This window comes from Mustela nigripes, chromosome 4 (genome assembly GCF_022355385.1).
Source record: "Mustela nigripes isolate SB6536 chromosome 4, MUSNIG.SB6536, whole genome shotgun sequence".
Lineage (NCBI taxonomy): Eukaryota > Metazoa > Chordata > Mammalia > Carnivora > Mustelidae > Mustela > Mustela nigripes.
In genome coordinates this window covers 89,945,453-89,965,991 of record NC_081560.1, presented here as the reverse complement: position 1 = coordinate 89,965,991, position 20,539 = coordinate 89,945,453, and the positions used below count along the sequence as shown (strand labels likewise).

Sequence of the window (20,539 nt, the reverse complement as noted above, 5' to 3'; positions counted from 1 at the left end):
AGGGTTCTGTTTGCCCCAAACGGCACTGGAACAATATTCAAAAAGACAAATATTGAAATACTTTTTGTAATTTGTCTGTAAGCAGTTTTTCTGTAAAATGCGCTACTGATTTTTGAAAGACCAGCAATCCCATTGTTATTGTTTAGTGTGAAAGATCAGATTTTCTCATTTCAAAATGGGTCGATGATTTTGCATGAACTTTTTTTTTTGCATATATGATATATAACCGAGCACCTTCGCTTCTGCTTGTGAAAGCCATCCTTCAGAGGGATTATTGTAAGGGAATTTGGCCCCACAGTTTTGAATAAGAAATAATAGACAGCAACATTGATGTATGAAAGAGGAAAGCAGCTGGAGCCATCTTCCTTAAGGACTGACTCATAAAAAATGGGTTTATAATCAAGGAAGAGGTTTTAGAATTACACATAAATATGAAATTTCTTAAAACATACGTAATTTAGGAAAATTGCAGTTTCCCTGGAGAGCCTGAAGAACAAAGTGAAATTTTTCTACCGAAAAGCCCACCAGAAATTTCTCTCAAAATTCCTGATAGCAATGCTCTATATATTCAGCACTTAGACATCTGGAAACTTGACACACAACCTGAACCAGAGTTGCGACGCAGATTGTCACAAAATCTAAGCGTGTACTCCAGCATAGAGGGTAGAAGACACTCCAGCCTTCCCTCCAGGATACTGACTTCCACCCATGGACAGATGAGACACTTAACTTGACGATTATGGTTTTCTGTTTGCAATTGCAACATTCAACTGTTCTAGCTTGGCAGTGCTAGGAGACTATGCAAGTAATAGACAGTGTGGCAAGGGTTAAAGAGGGAGGACTTTCTGTCCTCTGATCTGGAAGCTTTCAAGGTCACCAGAGGCAGAAAATTCCCCAGCCCTAAGGAAGGTGCTGGGATCTGGGGAATCAAGTCTAAGGGCGAGAGATAAACTCATCATCTCCTCTGGGCCTCCGGGGATCGGGGATCGCACTTCATGAGGTCATTGATGAGGCCAGGAATGATGTGATGCACTTTGGAAAGATTTCCATTAAAAAGTGGTTATGCTTTCTAAACTTTGATGTGTTAAAGTGATAAGCTTTGGATATCTTAAAAAATGTACCTACGTGAAACATCTTTTTCCTCAGATAAATCATTTCTAATTTCTATTACTTGCTGTATCAGTTGTTCAAGATGTGACCGAGGCAAAGATTTTGTGAAACAGTATCTTTTATACATTGCAAAGTCATCTGAAAATGTGTAGCAAAGGGACCCTGGGTGGCTCAGTTGGTTAAGCTGCTGCCTTCAGCTCAGGTCATGATCCTGGGGTCCTGGGATTGAGTCTCGCATCGGGCTCTTTGCTTGGCAGGGAGCCTGCTTCCTCCTCTCTCTCTATACCTGCCTCTCAGCCTGTGTGTACTTTCTCTCTCTGACACATAAATAAAATCTTTAAAAAAAAATAAATGTGTAGCAAAATATAACCTGAGATCCAGTTGAACCCATATATTAAGAAAATAATCTTAAATACAGGGGAGAAAAGCTTTGTGAATAATCCATTTATTTAAGCACTACTTATATAAAAAATGCAAGTAATCCAAAAAAATAAATATTATTTTACCAGTCTGGTTCTTGGATGCAAACATTGACATATGCAAACAATAACAGCTTATTATGCAGGAAAGGGATCTCTTTAAAGGTAATCTCATAGGGGCACCTGGGTGGCTCAGTGGGTTGAAGCCTCTGCCTTCGGTTCAGGTCATGATCCCAGGGTCCTGGGATCGAGCCCCACATCGGGTTCTCTGCTCAGCAGGGAGCCAGCTTCCCTACCTCTCTCTCTCTGCCTGCCTCTCTGCCTACTTTGATCTCTGTCTTTCAAATAAATAAATTAAAAAAAAATAATCTCATAGCACATAAAGTGGAAGAAATGACTGAGGAAAATGTAACCAAGGAAGATTATGCATCTGGGAATATATCCAAGATCATACCCCAGGAGCACTCCAGTGAGGATGCTAACACTCGCCCTATTGGACACTCGGCACCCTCCAGTTAACTCCCAACTGTCTTGCATCTCATGTGCCTCTCCCATGACTCAAAAATCCCATTTTGGATATTGTGAGGAATATCCAACTGCCTGAGCCTCTCCATGTGCCCTGACTGCCGGGGAGAAGACAGAACATCTACCCCCTTTTAGCTTTGGTAGTAGGGCAGGGGGAGTTTTCTCTCCACATATCTTTGGATCTTCCAAGGTGGAAAGTGTTTTGATGGCAAGCATCAAAAAATTACAAATTTCCATCACAGTCCACCTTTTCCTAATATCACGATACTTTCTCCATCCAACATCTGATTCTAAAACAAAGCAAACCCTTCTACCAAATGTCACGTTGCCTCTGCTCAGCCTTCTGGAAGCACAGCCACCAGGTCTTCAAGCCAACCAACCCAAAGTCCCATTGCTCACTGATGCTCTCTCCCTTTTCCATTTCTGTTACAATTCGGTCTCTGATGTCCCTCAACCGATGATCCAAACGATAGCGTTTACCACCAACACACATCAAGTAGAACGCCGTGGGGAAAGAAGGGAACTAAAAAGGAAATGAAACACATCTTTATATTTTATAATGAATATAAATACATACAACATTCACACGGGGAACACAGATTGAGTTGCAGACCTCATGTCTGTGAACTCTTCACGAGGCTGCGTTGGGATGAATGGTCTTGCTTTCCTACTCATTTCCTCCTCCCTCTGCCTTCAGCAAGCATCTCTTTATCAGGTAGAGTGATCCAAACCTTCTTTTCTGGTGGTTCTGTCTCTGAAGGTCCTGCAGATACAGAGGCAAAGTGCACTTACATTTCATTTTGCCCTTGGACTTGGCAGGACCGGATTGTCTAGACCGCAGTCATACCCTTCCCTGCTGCCACTGTGTAACAAAGGCTCTATTTCTCTTTAAGAGTTGAGACCAATGACCCCAATCAAAATGATAATCCCCCTTTATTTGGCCTGTTGTTCCTGAAAGAGCTGGTTATTGGTAGGTTTCTAATTCAATGGTGCAACTGTTGTGCCATCTAGTAAAAAATACTTCCTTAGAGACTGGAGCCCAAAGTCAGGTATAAGAAGTAAAATTTTGCCTGTGAGGCATTTGAATGTAATTGCGAGGAGTGTCAGATTTTCCCCCTCTCTTGGTTTTAGATCCATGTATTCTGCATCAAGAAGCCTCCGTCAGTTTTCATGGAAGAGCTCGCAGCTCTACATCAACATGAATACATGGTCTTTGCTCCTGTTATAATGACTCTGATAGTTTCCTAGGCTTGAGGTGAGTGAACACTACATCTGCCTGGCACTGGGAAGTCTGCCGTGGTGTGTGAGAGACCGGAACAGAGAAGTCTCCACTGAACTCCATGCGTCTCAGAGCAGCAGTGGGGGGAAGGGCAGGAGACAGAGAGCCAGGGTTGAGATGGAGAGTCGTGGCCGGGCTCATAGAGACTGACACAGGCAACACTCAGTGACAGGGCAGCAGACAGGATCGGTGACTGTGACTGTGGAAGAGAGAGCAAGACGGCGGAGAGTGTACCAGGTCTGTCACACACGGAGTCTGTGGCCGGTAAATGTGAGGAAGCCCTGTTACCAGCGGTCAGAAAGAAACATTGGCAAACCAGCTAGTCTCATCAGAAAATCATTGTGAAGATCAGGAAACATCACTATGATGGAGCCAGTGTGGTCCATTAAGGAAACAATTCTATCTTCTCCTAAATTAGAAACCAGTCTCGGGGCACCTGGGTGGCTCAGTGGGTTAAAGCCTCTGCCTTCGGCTCAAGTCATGATCCCAGGGTCCTGGGATCGAGCCCCACGTCGGTCTCTCTGCTCAGTGAGGAGCCTGCTTCCTCCTCTCTCTCTCTGCCTGCCTCTCTGCCTACTTGTAATCTCTGCCAGTCAAATAAATAAATAAAATCTTAAAAAAAAAAAAAAAGAAAAGAAACCAGTCTCAGGTGAGGAGCAGCTCGGGGCCAGGAGTTAAGTGCCCTTTGCCCACAGCACCAAGGTGGCAAGATGAAGGGAAACCAAAAAGAATTGCTGTCCAGTATCTTCTCCTCTTCCTTCTTTCTTTTGGGAGTAGGACTCCTCCATTTCTAAACAAGCACGTGGTTGCCTCATTAGAGAAACTACTCAGCTTCCCCGGCAGTTCATTGTGACCATGTGACTGAATTCTGGCCGGGAGGATATTTGTGAGAGTGTTATGTGCGACTTCAAGGACACAACCTTAAAAGGAAGCTGTTCAGCCTCCGTGGGAAGCAAGAATAATGACCCCAGAAGATATCCATGCCCTAACCTCCATCGCCTGGGACTATGTTATGTTACATGGCAAAGGGAAATTAAGGAGGCAGATAGAATTCTGGTTCAAATCAGCTGACCTTGAGATGGGGCAATTAGCCTGAGCTCTCCAGGTGGGTCCTGTATAACTTTAAGAGTCTTTAAAAGTGGAAGAGGAAGGTGGAAGAGAGAGAGAGAATGAGAGAGGCAGCAAGATACCGGCACGAGAAGGACTTGTTCTGACATTCCTGGCTCTCGAGACAGAGGAGGAAGTGGATCCCAGAAACTAGAAAAAGCAAGCAAAGGGATTCTTTTCCACTGCCTCTGGAAAAGAACACACCTTGATTTTAGCCGAGTGAGACCCGTGTCGGACTTCTAACCTACAGAACTGTAAGATAAATACATGTCCTCTTAAGCCACTATGTTTACAGTAATTGGTTATAGCAGCAATAGAAAACTAAGACACCTTCCATTCGTCTTTTTCCCCTTCAAGTGGGCCAGAATGTGGCGAGTTGGGTATACGCATGTAGATGAGGATAATCCTGGTGAAACAGGGCTAAAGAAAGAGAAATCCCTAGCTGACTACCAGTCAGGGTCCCGCAGGGTGCAGATGGTACAAGCTGGAACCGTTTAATAAGGGGTTGGCGGAGGAAAGCTATAAAGGTAAGGGCAGCACGAGACAGGGAGTCCTCCCTGGGAGAGGAGAACAGGTGATGATGGGAATTGGAGAGAGCATATAGGAAAGCCACTTCCTATTCCTTAAACCAAAAGACCAGGTTGATGCTGCTGTGTAGACCAGCCTCCTGGGGCTTAGAGGCAGCAAAATGACCTTGTGGATTAAAGCTGTCTACCCTTGGTTTCCCTGGTCTGCCTGCCAGCTTGAACTTGTGCAGGAGAGAAAAACAAACCTCTCCTGTGATGTCACTGTGACTTCAGTCTCCATTAAATCCACCAAACCAATATCCCCTTCAGTATCTCTGAGGCACTAAGGGAATCCGGTCCCTCTCCAGACTGCTGCATCAGTCCCCTCTCTGTCCCACAGCATGGGCCCCGGGGCACCAAAAGGCAGGTGAATTCTGTCTTGTCCCTTTCATGACCTCACGTGATTCACAGCCTCTGAATTTCATGTCTTCATTTCCTTCAGCTGTGAAATGTTAAGGACTATGCCTGGTCTACTGCCCAGGGTCACTCACAGGTGGAAGGGCTAGGAGAAGAGTAAGGTATTCCTGAAACCCTTTGGAGACCTACTTCCTAGGGGGGTGGTGGTGGTGTGTGGGTGTGTGGGTGTGTGGGGGTGTGTGGGTGTGTGTGTGTGTGTGTGTATGTATGTAAGAGAAAGAGACATCCACACTTCCCCTGTGCTCAGGCGCTCCTGCAGCGTTGCCTGTCTTAAAAGCCTGATTCCTGTCTCTCCACCAAACTGGACTTTTCCTTAAAGAAACTCCCCACTGCCCCATCTCGAAGTTGTCTCTTTCCCGCTTAGCTGCAAACACTTTCTCTGAAGTCTTCTTTTACCTCGAAAGTTAGCTGATAAGCCTTATCTACCCAGAGAGTAACTTATGAGAGGATATAGAACACGTATTCCTGGTCAATTAATCTTCAACAAAGCAGGAAAAAATATCCAATGGAAAAAGACCATCTCTTCAATAAATGGTGCTGGGAAAATTGGACAGCTATGTATAGAAGAATGAAACTCGACCATTCTCTCACACCATACACAAAGATAAACTCAAAATGGATGAAAGACCTCAATGTGAGACAGGAATCCATCAGAATCCTAGAGGAGAACATAGGCAATAACCTTTTTGACATTGGCGACAGCAACTTCTTTCAAGACCTGTTTCCAAGGCAAGGGAAACAAAAGAAAAAATGAAGTTTTGGGGACTTCATCTAGATCAAAAGTTTTTGCACAGCAAAGGAAACAGTCAACAAAACAGACAACCCATGGAATGGGAGAAGTATTTTGCAAATGGTAACATAAAGGGCTAATATTCAAGATCTATAAAGAACTTCTCAAACTCAAGGCCCAAAAAACAAATAAGTCAAAAAATGGGCAGAAGTCATGAACAGATACTTCTCCAAAGAAGACATCCAAATGGCTCACAGACACATGAGAAAATGTTCATCATCACTAGCCATCAGGGAGATTCAAATCAAAACCACATTGAGATACCACCTTACATCAGTTAGAATGGCCAAAATTGATAAGGCAAACAAGTGTTGGAGAGTTTGAGGAGAAAGGGGAACCTTCTTACACTGTCGGTGGGAGTGTAAGTTGGTGCAGCCACTTTGGAAAACAGTGTGGAGATTCCTTAAGAAATTAAAAATAGAGCTTCCCTATGACCCTGCAATTGCACTACTGAGTATTTACCCCAAAGATACAGATGTAGTGAAAAGGGCCATTTGTACCCCAGTGTTCAAAGCAGCAATGGCCACAATAGCTAAACTGTGGAAAGAGCTGAGATGCCCTTCAACAGACAAATGGATAAAGAAGATATGGTCCATATATACCATGGAATAGTACTCAGCCATCAGAAATGATGAACACCCAACTTTTGCATCAACATGGATGGAGATTATCCTCAGTGAAATAAGTCAGAGAAAGACCATTATCATATGGTTTCACTTCTCTATGGAAATAAGGAATATATGAAGGACCTTAGGAGAAGGGAAAAAAGAAGGGGGGAAAATCAGAGGGGGGGGATGAACTATGAGAGACTGTGGACTCCAGGAATCAAACTGAGGGTTTTAGAAGGGGGATGGGTGAGTCTGGTGATGGGTATTAGGGAGGGCATGGATGGCACGGAGCACTGGGTGTTATATGCAAGCAATGAATCATGGAACACTACATCAAAAACTAATGATGTACTGTATGGTGACTAACATAACAAAAAGAAAAAAAAAAACAAAACACGTGTTCAGGCACTTCCATATTCCTTACAGAACTTAGCACCGTGTGGAACATTCTAAATATTTGTTCACTTACATATTAGTTCCATAAATCGACTCCAAATTGTTGCAATTCAGACAGTCCTGGGACCATCCCTGAATGAAAAAGTTTTCCACTGTAACATGAAACCAGCTCAGCATATGGGTTGGCCCCTCTAAAAGTGTAATTGAGAACAATGCAAGTCTTTCTCTCCATATTAAGAGGAAACCATGTCAAATGGCAATCCAATCCATGCATAGGACAAAAGAAATCCTTTTCTCCATCTCTCTCCGCTCTCTGTAACCACCACCCTATAGCAGCTAACTGAAAATCATTTCTCTGGAAACTTCTCAGCTGTAAAAACTCCCCTCAAATAAGCTCCCTGCTCTTTCCTCTCAAATCTGGTTCTTCCCTTTGCACTTGGTCACTCTCTCTTTCCCTCTGCGATGGATGTTTGTTTACAAGATTGTTGATATTTTCCAAGCCACAGGGCCATAAATTAGGGTGTGCCACCCCCAAAGGAAGGTCATGGCCTCACAGGCAACAGCCACACTTCCCAGGCAGAGCTCACTAGGCCAAAGGGAAGGAGCACCTTGCTTTGCATTTAGTTAGGCTTTGCAAAGAGAAAGTGATTGCATTATGTGGCTAAGCAAAAAGAACACATGTGAAAAACATTTTTATATATAAATATAAAAGCTTATATATTTACATAAAAGATTTATGCAAAATTTATGTAAATACAGTTATAATTTTTAGTTCCTCGGTAATCCTTAGCCATTCAACAAACCAGATTAATCAAACCCTCCTGCGTGCAAACCACCCCCCATCCATTCTTTTCTTTCCTTGCCTCCAATCCCACCCCCTCACCCCACCCCGCCAATCCTGAGTAGAACTTTTCCCATTCACCTTCCGCTTCTAACTAACTAAACGTTCTTGGCCAGCCCTGATTCTCATGCTCCAGAAAAATTACCACCATTTTCACAAGCTTTTTCTGTTATAAGCTTTTAAGGTTTTTAGGAAAAGAGACGCCCGCTTGCCTTTTACAAGAAGACAGTCCCCCGTTTGTTCTCTCCTCTTTCCTGCCCTCAAACCCTTGACAGTATGCATTTCCTCCCCCTCTCCCTCCAACATAAAGCAGACGAAGCACGACTCCTCTTAACAGGTAGTTCAGCTATCAGCATCTAGCTTTTCTCTACTGGGAAATAGCTTGAAACCACATATAATCTTTATTCATTAAATGCTTTGGCCATTCTAGAAGGCTGCTCCTGCCCTACCAGCCCGCCTCTGACTCAGCCTGCCGACTGAGCAAACTTGGTTAGGCAAAGCAAAGCTACCACAATCTCTACTAAACACATTAATCAGGACGTACAGGATTTTTGAGTACAGTGCTTTCTTCCTGTTCATATGAATTATGAGATTTTTTTTAAATGTTCAGTGTTTGACTCCTAGCCATATTGACATTGTTCCATGCACAACCATGGTTCTTTGATGACAAACACCAAAGTCTAGGAAATATGGGGCTGGCTATGTCTTATCTTATATTCTCTGGGTGGTAGCAGATGAAGTTTACTGCATTCAAAGTCCTCTGGTCCTCCTTATGTTGCACCAAGAATTAAAATCTAATCTTTGGTACTGGTACTTCCTTGCAGGGAAGACTTTGAAGTAACCCATAGAGCGTTCATAGTTAAGAAAAAAAATTCTATCAGTGGAAGATAGTCCCTCTAATGGGAAAAACTATAAAATGACTATCTGAAAGTTCTAGAAGGAACTGGGCAAACCCTTAGAGACGCCGGCTGCAGGCATCTCTCTGGAGCTTTTGAGCATGATCTTCTCCCCAGTCTTGACCCTCCTTCAGAAAGAGGTTTAAGGAATCTGAAGTGCAAGAGATTTAAAGACTTCCCTCACCCACCTCCCTTCATTTTCAGAAAAGCATGAAGGTGACCTTAGCGGGGGTCACACAGCTTATTGACAGAAATGCCAAAAGGTGGGGGAGGGGTGAGAGCAATCCTCTTCCAAGACAATATTCGCTCTATTGGACCCTTTCTTTCAAGACCACTTGCTCTTTTAACTGGTCTTAGGCTCTATGAAATGGTCCATCGAATACAGGAGAACATTTTCTTTAATTGACTAACTTATATGTTTATATAAATGGCCTATCTTATGAAGGATTTCACAGAAAGCGATTCTGCTAGAAAGAAAACAAAGGTCAAAGTGGCTTAGCAAATAGAAATACTTTATCCTTGATGTTAGTGAACAAACATGTCTAATCTTGTAGGACTAGGAGGCCTTTTAAGAGTAGCCAATTAATCGGGCGCCTGGGTGGCTCAGTCGTTAAGCATCTGCCTTCTGCTCAGGTCATGATCCCAGGGTCTGGATTGAGCCCCCCCCCCCCCCCCACCACAAGAATCTGCATCGGGCTCCCTGCTCATCGGGAACCCCGCTTCTCCCTCTCACTCCCCCTGCTCGTGTTCCCTCTCTCACTGTGTGTCTCTGTCAAATAAAATCTTAAGAAAAAAAAAAAGAGTAGCCAACTAAGTGAGCATGTAGTTGTCATCAAACACAATCAGCAGAATTATTTTCAGTCTTCAAAGCTTTCCAAGTAGTTCTTAAAAACAAAGCAACAATGTAACAAATAACAAGGTAGGCCAAATTTAAACTGTTACATCTAAAACTTATTACAATAGTTGTGTACTTAACAAAATGCATTTGCTTTAGTAGTTGTAGGTTTATTTCCTTTTCCTACATAAAGAACTACCTGGTTGGGCGTAGAGGTTCTAGAAGATATGCAACCAATTTCTAGGACTGTTTAATAACCAAACTGCTATCTACATTATTAGCTCTGTTCAAGTGAATTTTGAAATTAATCCAAGTTTTTTTTCTTGATTCTCAACTGAGCCTATTAAAAGCATCACTATACTTAAATTTTCTAGAAGGAAATAGGAATGGAAGTTAAATGGAGCCTGAACATCTAACAGCTAAACTAATGTTTGAGGATTCCAGAGATTCGTACCATGGGAAGAAGCTCAAAGTTTGGAAAGGCTGTAAACATCCCATATCTAAAGATAAACATTTGGGGAATCTTTGTGACATTCAGGTTTAGCTCTGTGTTGGCCATACTGAATTATAATTCATCTAGAGAAGCAAAATACTAATGGAAAAGATCAAATATTTGGGATTAAAAGAATAATTCCTTTCATTTGGGACGCAGTCTAAACTTTCTTACAAACCAAAGTAAAAAAGTTAATCTATTTATATAGGATAGGTTTCAAATTGCAATTTTCTTTTAAAATCCTGGTTCTGTCCAACTCTTCACACCATCATCATACATTCTACGCAGCATATATATAGAGATGTGTATTCTAAAATTTCGCCTTAAATTCCATTTTTCCTTCTATCCTCATTGGGGGCTAACTCTAATAGATTTAAACATTTATAAACATGTTTCTTTGTAAGAAAAAAAAAATCAACTTTCCACTGTGAATACAGTTGACTATATTTTGACTGGAACATAAAAGCAAAGGAAGTGGTTACAAAAAATTAATCACGACTATTCAACATTGTATTCAAATCTAAATAGACCACAAGAGTTCCCATTCTACTCAAACTCAAGTTTCTATGAAATACCTTTATGTTTTAGGGATCTCAGCAAGCTTGATCTGTTTTCAGATCTGTTTTCCTCGGTTTTTACTGGGCAGAAGACACTCTTTGCAGGGGTGTGAACATTGCAATACTTCCATCTAAGTTACAAAGTTTATTAAAGTGACTTCATTTCTGAACATAAAAGGTCACTTTGGAGAATGCAATCACAGGAAACTAGCTTAATTAAAAAAATTTTTAGAACAAGGGCTATTACATGTTCATTATGCAAAAATATCATAATATAAGGGGAAATGATTTAATATTTTGGGCTACATGCAGGCAATTCCTGGGTGTTCTCCCTTTTTAATCCTTCAAGAAATGCAACATACATCTACATTTTTTTTTTTCATGACTGGAGCCTACTTTTCCCCAGTCATATCCTTAAAAAAAGCCCCCACCTTTTTAGGCAACTGTCTAGCATTTCATTACAGGGGTCTAGCATAATTACTTAACGGAAGTGGCCATCAATTGGGGATCAATCAGTCATTTCCAGTTTCTGTCTTGTTTAAAAACAATAGTGTAAACCTCTTTATCTGCCTAATTTAGCATATTTTCCCACAAAGTTATGTGTAATTTAAATTTTAATATTTCAGTTTGCCCTCCAGAAAGGCACACAGTTACCTTCGAAGGAATTAGTTATGTTAGTGCCCTTGCGAACCTCCTGACAGATGACACGGGAAGACTCGGGGACCGTGACTTACCATTATCTCCTCATCGCCCTACACTCTCCACAGCATGCTGCAGAGCACAGCTGAGCAAGTTTGTGGTGAGTTAACATTACGTATTCTCCATAATACTTCATAGAAAGCTCCTCACTTATACTTCCCGTGGAGTAAAATGTCATGTGCTATATATACATAGTACTAATGTATATTGGGTATGACTCATCCTGGCTGAAGAATTACCTGTGAATTATTTCTCCCCAGAAAGCACAATGGGCATAGTTCCAGGCATTTATTGAATGAACGCACTCAATAAATATCTGATGAGCTCTTTGCTTAGTGCTGGGGAAATTAGGATGCTCTTAAAGCACTTGAAACTGAGCAAACACAGAAAATACATTCTTCTAACAATCTGGTGGGCACTCATTGTATACCAACGGTGTGCTCTGTGCTGGTGGTAAGGGTATGGCAATGAGCGTGAGAGACGAGGCGCCTGGCCTCATGTGTGGCATGGCTGGTCTAGAATAATCTAGAAAGGTCTCCTTCGGTTGGTGTATGTCCGAGTATTCTACCTGGGCCGTGGAATTGAGAAGGTTCCACATGTGAATGTAAGTAGAGGCTATCTTGGCAGAGAAGAATGAAAAGCGAGAAGGCATTCCAGGCAGAAAGAACTGGATGAGCCAAAAACCAGGGTTTAGGTTTTGAGAACAGTGAGTGTGTGCAGGCAAGAGCTTGGTGGGAGTGGAGGCTGACAGTTGGGAACACAGACGTGAGAGTAATTACATAGGGGCCAGATTTCTAAGAGCCGATAGAGTGTGCTAAGATACCTGGTCTTTGTCCTTGTTTCAGAGATGACATTAAGGAGCCCTGCCATGTCATTTAGGAAATTCATTGGTGACTAGAAATAATTTTAATTTCCTACCTCTTTGAATTTGTATTTTAAGGTAAAAACCCAGATTTGGCCAACATTTATCATATGCTTTATTCAAAGTATAACAAACATTGATACCTTAAAAAACAAAACAAAACAAGATTTTGGGTTATAATCTTTTGTTATTGTTTAATTACACTGGTTATAGACAAATGGATTGTCATTAAAAAAAAATTAAAACCTCATTTAACCCCCATCCCAAACATCGTCCCTATCCCTTCCTCGAAAGCACCCACCATCATCTGTTTGCTCTGCCTCTTTCTAGAACTTTATCATTGCCTATTCCTGTATGTATGTGTATATGTGTTTATAGAAATAGGGCATTGTAATGTTCCTCCTTCATCTTTGACTTCAACCCTTGTGGGTCTTCTTACCAATAGTATGTCCATGTCAGGACTGCCCTGGTTGTCTCACAGTGTAGAACATACACCATTAGCACATAGCCATGACTGGCACATAGAAAACACTCAAGAAATGATGAAGGATGAGAGAGAGAGGTAGCTGCTAAGGCTTAGGGTACTAATTACGTAGATGACTGGAGTGGCCAAAGTCCAAGTCCACACTAACCAGTGGTCAGCATTTCGATTACAGAGTCCTGAGCGGATGTCAGAATTGCGGGCTCCATAGACCATGCTTTCCAGAGAGGGTCCCCGAGACCTCATTTTGTCAGAGAGGTTAATAGCCACATTCCATTAGCCATCTTGGAAAGGCCAAACACATCCTACGACTTTTTTGTCTGGCGAACAGCCCAATATGTGAAATAGCACCTGACTTGTTCGTGATGTGATTAAAAATGCAGCCGCTCTCGCCTCCGGGTGGGCTGCCCTTTCCAGATCTGATCCACAGCCGCGGCAGCACCAGACACAACAGAAGAGCAGGCTTATTCTTGTAGAGGGGCTGAAGTTGTAAAGTTAATGCTTCTAGAAGGCCCACAGCACTGCTGTTGGGGACAATGAGGCAGGACTGTGGCTATCAGAGAGGGCGTGCCTTTTAACCAGCCTTACCATTTCTGAAAGGAGTTCATATCAAAGACTGCATCTACCCAGGGTAAAAATACTGGACTGGAAATTAGGAGCTACTCCAGTACTAGCTGTGAGTAGTAGTGGAGCATTCAACTTGCTAACTCAACCTACTGTCCTGGATCACCCTTGGTAAGAATTAATAACCCAAAACTGGGAGCTAGGTTTGCAGCAAGAGTCGTTGATGCTCTCATTTCAAGCCCTGGCACAAAGATATTCCCTGAACCGTACTACAGTCAAAATAGAGGTTAAATAAATGCTTTTTTTAAAAAAAGAATTTATTTATTTATTTGACAGAGAAAGAGAGAGAGAGATAGTAGGAGAGGGAATACAAGCAGGGAGAATGGGGGAGGGAGAGGCAGACATCCCACTGAGCAGGGAGCCCGATGTAGGGCTCAATCCCAGGACTCTGAGATCATTACCAGAGCCAAAGGCAGATGCTTAACAACTGAGCCACCGAGGTGCCCCAATGCCTTTTTTTTTTTTTTTTTTAAGATTTATTCATTTTAGAGAGAGCAAGCACATGGGTGAAAGCTGGGTGGGGAGAAGGAGATAAGGAGGGAGAGAGGGAAAGATAGAATCTTAAGCAGGCTCCATGACCAGCATGGAGCTGGACATGGGACTTGATCTCACAACCCTAAGATCATGATCTGAGCCAAAATCAAGAGTTTAACTTAAGTTAAAGTTAAGTTTAACTCTTAACTTAAGAGTTAAAGACTTAACTTAAGAGTTAAGAATTTAACTTAAGCTGACACTTAAACAGCTAAGCAACTTAGGTGCCCCCAATAAATGCTTTTTCGTTCATTCATAAGCATTTCTGAAGGACTGAAGGACCTACCATGCCCTGGGCACGGGACTGGGAACTCATGAGGGAAAGTGGTAAGGACTTCTGGGATTCTCTGGGAACTGAACTAGGCATTTTATTTTTATTTTTATTTTTAATAATTTTTTAATAAACATATAATGTATTATTAGCCCCAGGTACAGGTCTGTGAATCGCCAGGTTTACACACTTCACAACACTCACATAGCACACACCCTCCCCAATGTCCATAACCCCACCCCCCTCTCCCTATCCCCCTCCCCCTAGCCACCCTCAGCCTGTTTTGTGAGATTAAGAGTCTCTTATGGTTTGTCTCCCTCCCAATCCCATTTTTTCATTTATTCTTTTCCTACTCCCCAAGCCCCCCACATTGCATCTCCACTTCCTCATATCAGGGAGATCATATAGTAATTGTCTTTCTCCGCTTGACTTATTTCGCTAAGCATAATACCCTCTAGTTTCATCCATGTCATCAAAAATGGCAAGATTTCATTTTTTTTCTTGATGGCTGCATAATATTCCATTGTGTATATATACCACATCTTCTTGATCCATTCCTCTGTTGATGGACATCTAGGTTCTTTCCATAGTGTGGCTATTGTGGACATTGCTGCTATAAACATTCAGATGCACATGCCCCTCAGATCACTACGTTTGTATCTTTAGGGTAAATACCCAGTAGTGTGATAGCTCTATTTTCAACTTTTTGAGGAACCTCCATGCTGTTTTCCAGAGTGGCTGCACCAGCTTGCACTCCCACCTAGAGTGTAGGAGGGTTCCCCTTTCTCTGCATCCTCGCCAGCATCTGTCATTTCCTGACTTGTTAATTTTAGCCATTCTGACTGGTGTGAGGTGGTATCTCATTGTGGTTTGAACTAGGCATTTTAAATGGAGAAAGACAGAATCTGGACTTAAAAAGAATAAAGGAAGAGTTAAAAAGTTAAAATATTAGAATATAGAAAGTCCTTTTCTCCTCCTCTGGCTATTACTGAATTTCAGCATCCTTACAAAGTCAAGGGAAGTAATACCATCAACTGAAATAAAATTTTCAAAATAATGTTTAAAAGTACAATTTTAGGTAGATTGCTATAAAAAATATACAGAATTTAAAAGTTTTTCTAAAATTTAACTATCAGATAGTTAATCAGATTGGTGATTTTCAAGCAACAGTTTTAAAACAAAAAGCAGACCTCAAATTTTAGATGTCAGTGTATTTTGTCCAAGTACATAGCTCACATAAAAAATCTTTTAATATTTCTAACGTAAGTAGTTGTAATGATTTCTCTTAAACTTCCAGTTCTATAAACGTTTGTGATGGCAACTATCATAGTTGCAAAAAGCTGATCAGGGAGAGAAAAACTCTTACTTTTAAAGGTCTTAAATTTTATTGGCTTACTTATAAAGGTCTATAAATTTTATTGGCAAGTATTTGTGTTTTTTACATTCCTATGCCACACCCCTTTCAGTAGGGCACTCATGAACGAAGGTAAAGATAAGATATGCTAGAAAAATCAAGCTAGATCATGACAAGTAATCAAATCTTAAAATGTTTAATTGACTACATTTAAGTTAATCCTGCTATGAATCTAATTAAATGAGAAAAAATTTAAGAGCTTTGCTAAGGCTCTTGAGCTTTACCTCAATCATTAATCTCTCTCTTATTCAATTTTATTTTATTTTTATTTTTAATTTTAAAAAATATATTTTATTTATTTGACAGAGATAGGGAGAGGGAACACAGGCAGAGAAGGGAGACTGGGTGAGGGAGGAGCAGGCTTCCCGCTGAGCAGGGCTCCAGGATCATGTGGTGGGCTGAAGGCAGATGCTTAAGGACTGAGCCACCCAGGCACCCCCCACCCTGTTCAATTTTAAAGCTCTAGGTTAGCAACCAGATGCTAAAATCCATAAACAAAGAATAAACAGTGAGCTGAAAATGTGTCCTAGTTAAACTGTTTCTATGGCATTTCTGTTAAATATAGATAAGACATTTTTAAAGAGGTTTGGAATTCACAGGCATAAATGGGTACAAAGTGTCACCCTACCTCCAGCGGGATCTTGCCGCCTTTGCGGGAGGTGAAGTTCAGTGGGTAAGCAGCCTTTCAGAAAGCCCATGAAGAGCACGGATGCAACCCCTTTATATCTCTTTAGTGACCATTTTAAAACGTTCAAATACAGACTTGGGTCCTCATTTGTGACCTGTTTTGACATATTTAAGAATAGACAGATGACTTTTTAAGACAGTAATGATAAAGACCTGCTTGAATCATCATGGTAAACTAGGTCAGGTTGCTCATCAACACCCCCTCCCCCCGACCCAATCTCAAACTACAAACAACAAAGGTTTATAACTCTCATGCTACATAGCCATGAAATGGTCTTGGCTTGGGTAATGTCTGCTGGCTTCAGGCATAGCTAGATCAAGATATTCCAAGATAGACCTTAAGGATCTGCCCTGTTGCTTCCCTCCATTCTAACTTCCTCTGTGGTTAGCCCTGGTCTCAAGTGGCCTCCACCAGTTCTATCCATATGATTCTAAGTCCAGGGAGAAAGATTTTTCTCTCCCACAAAAAAAACCCCCAGAAGCTGTCTAACTGGAAAATTTGAGTTGTATACCCACCCCTGAACCAAACACTGGGAAGAAGGAGATAGAAATGCACTGAATTATTAGCCTGGAGCCCATGGAGGGATCGGCCCTATCCAAATTAGGTGGGCTGATGGTGTCAAGGGACTAGTCCCCTCAAAAAACTCTGGGTGCTGTTACCAGACAAAGGGATGTTACCATAAGCCCAAGTAGCAGTTTCTGTTGCATGGTCTGAGAGTGAAAATACCATGACTCCCTGCTTGATTCAGGCCTTCCCTATTCTAGAAGGTGACAGCACCCCTATGTGCTCCTTTAATGGTTCTAAGGAAGGATTATTCAATTTTTATTACTTATCCAGCAAGCAGATTCTGAGGGTATTGCGTACACCAAAAACTCTGCCACTAGACGGAAATCTAAATGCCAATCAAACACAGTGCCTGCCCTCAAAGAGTTCCTAAGGACAACGGGCATTTGACACAAAATTATAAATTCCTGTCCCACATATTATAAAAGGGACATATAGAAAGTGCTCTGTGACATTTGTTCTGAATTTTCCTGGTCATTGAACATTCTTTTTTTTTAAGCTCACTTCAGAATCTCACAAAGTACACTTAAATCTGATTTTTCAAAATCTAGTATTGTTCATGAGAACAATATTCCGTAAACAGCCAGGTTTTAAAACCTAAAGGTCAAAGTCTAGAATGTGCCATCCTTGTTTTACATCAATCCAGGATTTAAAATGACGTTCATAAGTGGCATTCTAAGACTATGAAGGTGACCTTGAAAGCAGGTTGTTTTTTTTCCTTCAAACAAACAATGCCTCAGAAAGACAACTGTTACATGGTCTTTGAGACGGAGCAGCCAACACTTTGCAGTCCCATCTGCCATTCAAATGCTGCAGAATTTTCCAGTAAAGACTGCCTTACACTGAAGCAGGTCAGTCCAGGTGAGGACACATGTGGACTGGATAAGAAAGTAAGGGTCGTGTCAGCAGGAGTAAAGCTTCGACAAGCTCCGCTAAAAAAAGTGATTCATTCTTCCTAAATTTGTAACATCTTCAGAAACCAGAGGAAGTCGTATGAAATAGAACAGAGAGGAAGAATTTGTTCATGAGTGAAATTTGGAAGTATTCCTAAACTGATCTCAAGTCTGGTGACATTTTTTTTTCTACTTGAATAGAAATACACGTTAGGTAGAAAGTGGACATTTAAGACTTAAAGAAGTGTTCCGAACATGGAGACTAGTTTTTATTTAATTGCATTGAAGAAACATTTATTGAGCACCTACAATGTGCCCCTGTCACATTAGGCAATGTTTATGCATAAATCAGTGTTGCACAATACTTGGCCTTGTCTTACTGTCTACTGGAGATAAGGGCATAAATAAATAGTTACAGCATTATGTCATTTACGCTGAAACAGGCTTTTACAAGGTGCTGGTGGACAGAGTTGGGGGTGGAGAGAGGAAAGAGAGGAACCCTGTTTAAGGGGAAGCTTTAAAGATGCATGGTAGTTCACTAAGCTGATGAGTTCAGTGGGGGTCCATGGAGCAGAGGGCAGAAGTATAAAGTGTGTCTCTACAGGCAACTCCAAAAAGCTCATATAGGCAGAGGGAAGCCATTGAAGCCTTTGGGACAAGAGAATGACTTAATCCAAGGTGTGCCTCAGAAATCCTTCTGGTGGTGATAGGGTGGGTTGGATAAGGAGAAGGGGAGAGTTTGGAATAGACACGGCAGCTCGGGGTGGGGGCGGGGGTGGTTCCTGCAGGGGTTCAGACCGGACATGAGGACAGACTGAACTGAGGCAGGGTGGGGATACTGGGACAATGGGAACATGGTGGCTAGTTGCTAGTGAAGTAGAAAGGACAGGAGCTAGTGACAGGGAAAGGTAAGGTGAGGGAAATGGTCAACACAAGCCCCAGGCTGGACTGCCTTTAAGGACGTGGGATCTGTAGAGTCTCACAAGGGTCCCGGGCTTGGTTTAATGCTCTGTCAACATCTTGAAACCATTAATTTTTGAACAAAGGGCCCACATGCTCATTTTCATTCTGCATTGCCCTCTGCAAATCTTATAGCAAGGTTTGTTCCCAGGCTTGTCCTGAGCTCAGAGGTGGATCACCATGCTAATAGTAGAAATTAGAAACAGAAGAACAGATTTTGTTCTAAGAGGGATTGGTGGGGAAGGGTCACTTTTGCAACACATGTACTTATGGGCCATCAAAGTAGAGCTATTCAATAGGTTGTTAGAAATTGGATGTAAATTTCACGCACAGTACAAACTGGAGTTACAGATGTAGGGAGTACCAAGCCTAAGGTGGTGGAGAGGTTGGGCTTGGATGAGAGAGTTCAGAGGGAAAAGAAGCTGTTGATGCAAACTTTGGGAGCATCTATGTTTAAAGGAAAGAGAGGGGAAAGAGAAACGGCAGAGGGGGCGTTAGAGTCCTATGGGAAAATTTTGGAATTGTGTCCTGGAAGTGAAGGAAAAAAGTCTCAAAAAGGGAATGTGAGATAAGCCACAGAGACCCAGTAGGGACAAGGGCCATAGCACTTGGCAGTAAGAGGGTCCACAGTAATCACTGAGACCAGTGGTGAAGATGGAGGTCCTATTATAATGGAATAAAGGAGCAACGAAAAGGAAACAGAAAGGAGAGCAAACTATCTTTTCAAGTACCTGGGCTAGGAAAGTCAAAAGAAGGAAAGGAGTTGAGAGTGTTGAGAATAGAGAAAGGTTTTTTGGTTTGTTAGGACGGGAAATCGAGCGGGTTTACATGTGAGAGCTTTGTCCTTAGCAGGTCAGAGGAGGACACAAACTTCCAAGACAAAAGTACATTCTGGAATGGGGAATGGAGACAGACAAATCCACAGATGGAATGGTCAGGGGTGAATGCGTATTCTATACATTAGTCCCTGCACATAGGAGTTTAAAAAAAAAAAAAACAAAAAACCAAACAAACAAACCCTCAACAAATCACTTAACTTTCTCAGTAATGATAAGTTTACTCCTGAGAGTGAGATGGTCAGGGTTCAAGGCTTTAGAACAGTGCTGAAGGTAACTCTTTGCAGTCTATGAGAAGAACTGACCAGGGACAGATACCACTGGTGAGTAGCAGGGAGGGCTCAGCAGCTGCCAAAGCAGAAGCCAGTCTCATGAAAGAGGCAGAATTGAACCATGCTTGCCATGTCTATGGATGAAAAACTAATAAGCAACATTGGCCCAGGGTATTAGAGTTCAACCAGGGGAAAAGCATTTTCTTCTAATTTTTTTTTTTTTTTTAATTAAGCTCTGAAGACCCTCCATGGCCATCACAACGGCATCTGCTTTCTCTGTGTTGCGGGGCTGCCCAGCCAGCACCAAGGATCCTGGGCATTTTGGGGATGGGGGGCGAACCGATCAGAAGGCTACTGCAGGGCAAGTGTTGATTTAGTGAATAATTAATGCATCACCAAGACCTGAGGCTCCTGACTCCCGCAGCAGAAAGGAAGTTTATAAACCCATAAAGCAGCTTTACTTTGCGGTCTAATGATTAAACTTTCCCTGGGCCCGATTTCATTGCAGCTCAGTTAAAAGCTGACCAACGAGCCACTTAAACCCTTCCCCCTGGGATAATTAAAAACAAGCACAATCTCCTGGCTGGGCTAGCAACTGCTGGGAC

General features: G+C 42.0%; 1 long non-coding RNA gene across 9 annotated transcripts in view; it reads right to left on the bottom strand.

Moving 5' to 3' along the window:
* The window catches only part of LOC132016048 (uncharacterized), a 54,010-nt gene that overhangs the window by 29,350 nt on the left and 4,121 nt on the right, over nt 1-20,539 (bottom strand). For 5 of the 9 annotated variants that reach the window (XR_009403873.1, XR_009403875.1, XR_009403872.1 and 2 more), the window contains exon 2: nt 2,632-2,817. This is a non-coding gene — a long non-coding RNA (uncharacterized LOC132016048). The other 4 variants (XR_009403878.1, XR_009403877.1, XR_009403879.1 and 1 more) reach the window with 4 other exon arrangements.